The sequence below is a fragment of the Pongo pygmaeus genome, chromosome 7 (genome assembly GCF_028885625.2).
Source record: "Pongo pygmaeus isolate AG05252 chromosome 7, NHGRI_mPonPyg2-v2.0_pri, whole genome shotgun sequence".
Taxonomy (NCBI): domain Eukaryota; kingdom Metazoa; phylum Chordata; class Mammalia; order Primates; family Hominidae; genus Pongo; species Pongo pygmaeus.
The window spans coordinates 156,672,572-156,675,609 of record NC_072380.2 but is presented as its reverse complement, the minus strand read 5'-3'; positions in this window follow the sequence as shown (position 1 = coordinate 156,675,609).

Genomic DNA, 3,038 nt, shown 5'->3' with positions numbered 1-3,038 from the left:
TTTGTTTGTTTTGGCTAACACTTTACTCATATTATTTATGAGCCCCCACCACTTTTTAGTTCTTAATCTTATTTGAAAAACTGTGGTAATGGGAGGCTCAGATGGGTCATAACACACATCATGTTGGTCATTTCCTGGGCACATACCTTGTATAGAATAACATTATACAAACAAGTTCTTTTTAGAGTTCCAGTACACTTATAATAACCGTAAAATAATAGGACTGTAGCAACATTTTGTCCTCCCTCAGTGACTTGATGTATACACTAGGAACAGTCCTCAGTCTGAAGAGGGTCAGTTGAAGTCCTTACTGTACAAGTCCAAATTTTAAGGAAAATGAGTCCTGGGATGAGTTTTCTCATGCTTTAGCCATGCATGGACCAGTCAGCTTCTGGGTGTGACTGTAGCAGGGCTTGTCGTCTTCCTCAGAGTCACTTTGCAGGGGTTGGCGAAGCTGCTCCCATCCACGTACAGCTCACAGTCTACTGATGTTCAAGGATGGTCTTGGAGGTTGGGCCTGCTAGAATAAACTGAGTCCAATACCTCTACACAGTTATGTTTAACTGGGCTCTCTGATACTGGGAGCAAGGTGGCAGCGTTTAGGGTGTTGCAAACTTCAGTGGTTATGCGGGGATTTTCACATAGCAAGCTTTGGTACTTGGTTAATCTAGCATTTGTTAGCCAATTATGTCCTTTGGTATTCATCAAAGTTACCACAGCAAGGGGGGCCTTTATATTCAGGTTTTGCCCAAGAGTTAGTTTATCTGCTTCTTGTGCTAACAGGGCCGTTTCTGCCAGGGCCTTTAGACATGGGGGCCAGCCTTTGGAAACCCTGTATAGTTGTTTAGAGAGATAGGCCACAGCCCTTAGCCAGGTCCCCACAGTCTAGGTTAAAACTCCAACTGCCATTTTTTCTCTTTCTCACACATAGAGTGTAAAAGGTTTTGTCACATCAGGTAACCTCAGGGCTGGGGCCAACATGAGTTTTTCTTTTAACTCATGAAAACTTGTTGCTGTTGGTTGTAATAGATGTAGTTTATCTAATCTACATTTTTCTTAACTGTCACCTACTAAAATATTGACTTAAATCCTGTAGCTATTTGATTTCAAACTTTAAATTGATCTGGTATTCCTTGCGGGGCTCCAATTGCATCTGAATAGATGTGAGAGTCGAAAGACTCATAAGGGACTTCTCTTGCTTTACGATGTCTTATTTTTTCTCCCTCTGGTTGATGAAATGCCAGGGTGAAAGGGATAGCCAAATGGACTAAAGCACAAGTGCCACTCCAGTTATTTGGCAGAGTGCTCAGTAAAGATCCACCACAATACCACCTCACATCCGCACAGAGTTGAACAAGGGCTGACTGATTAATAAGCTCTTGAAAATTCTTAAGCTCATCACATCCCTTCAAGTTTCCAAGGAATGCTGTTTCCTCCCTGTCATGAGAGACACGAAGTGAACTTAGTGTTGGGAGACAGAAGCTGGATGGCCCTCAGGGGACTGACCCGCAGGGTGCCGGACTTCCGGATATAGCAGAGAGAGCTTGCCACGACTTATTACTCCAGGCTGTAGAATCCTGGAAAAGAGCTACCATGCAGCCCATGCCTGGTCGACTGGAGGACCACCTTAGTGCTATGTGCGCAAGCATAACAATTGCTTTTGTTTAATGTGTAGATGGAATATTTGATCCATTTTAACCAGGCATTTGCATCTTGGTATCCTGTCTTAATTGTTAAAGTTTGTTTTAAGTCTTTAACTTCTATGATCCTCTAGTATTCTCCATTCCCCTCTTCTGCAGCCCTGGCAACCACCGTTCTACTTTGTTTCTATGAATCTGGCTACTGTGGATACCTCGTAGAAATGGAATCACACACAGTATTGGTCCTCTTGTGACTGATTATCTCACTCAGCACAATGTCCTCAAGGTTCATCCCTCTTGGAGCGCGTGTCAGAATTGACTTCGTCTTTAAGGCTAATATTCTGCTATGTGTCCATACCATATTCGGTGTATCCATTTGTCCATTGATGGACTCTTGAGCCGCTGAGAATGGTGCTGCTGTGGACGTGGGGGTGCAAACGTCTGCATGAGTGCCTGCTTTCGCAGCTCTGGGAATATGCCCAGAAGTGGAATGGCCAGGTCACAAGGTCACTCCAGGCATCACACACCAAGGATCCACCAGTCACCCCAGGCATCACACTCCAAGGACCCACCGTCACTCCAGGCACCACACGTCAAGGACCCACAAGTCACCCCAGGCATCACACGCCGAGTACCCACCGTCACTCCAGGCACCACATGCCGAGGACCCGCTGGTCACTCCAGGAACCACATGTCGAGGACCTGCTGTCACTCTAGGCACCATATGCTGAGGACTTACCATGCTGTTTTCCTTAGGAGGTGTACTATTTTACATTTCAAACAGCAGCACACAGGGTTCTAGCTTCTCCACAACCTTGCCAATACCTGTTATTTTTCTGTTTTAAGTTGTTTCTGTTTTGTGTTTGTTTTGTTATTTTAATTGTTTGCCATCCTAATGGGTGTGAGGTGGTATCTCATTGTGGCTTTGATTTGCACTTCTCTAATAATGAGTGGTGTGAACATTTTCTCATGTGCTTATTGGGCCATTCTTTTCTTTTCTTTTCTTTCTTTTTTTTTTTTTTTTTTTTTTGAGATGGAGTCTCACTCTGTCACCCAGGCTGGAGTGCAGTGGCATGATCTCAGCTCACTACAACTTCCACCTCCCGGGTTCAGCAATTCTCCTGCCTCCGCCTCCCGAGTAGCTGGGATTACAGGCACCCACCACCATGCCCGGCTAATTTCGTATTTTTAGTAGAGACGAGGGTTTATCCATGTTGGTCAGACTGGTCTCGAACTCCCGACCTCAGGTGATCCGCCCACCTCGGCCTCCCAAAGTGCTGGGATTACAGGTGTGAGCTACCACGCCTGGCCTATTGGGCCATTCTTGGGAGAGAGGTCTAATTAGTCCTTTGCCTATTTTTGAATCAGGTTGTTTTTTGGCCGTCGTTTTCTGGAGTG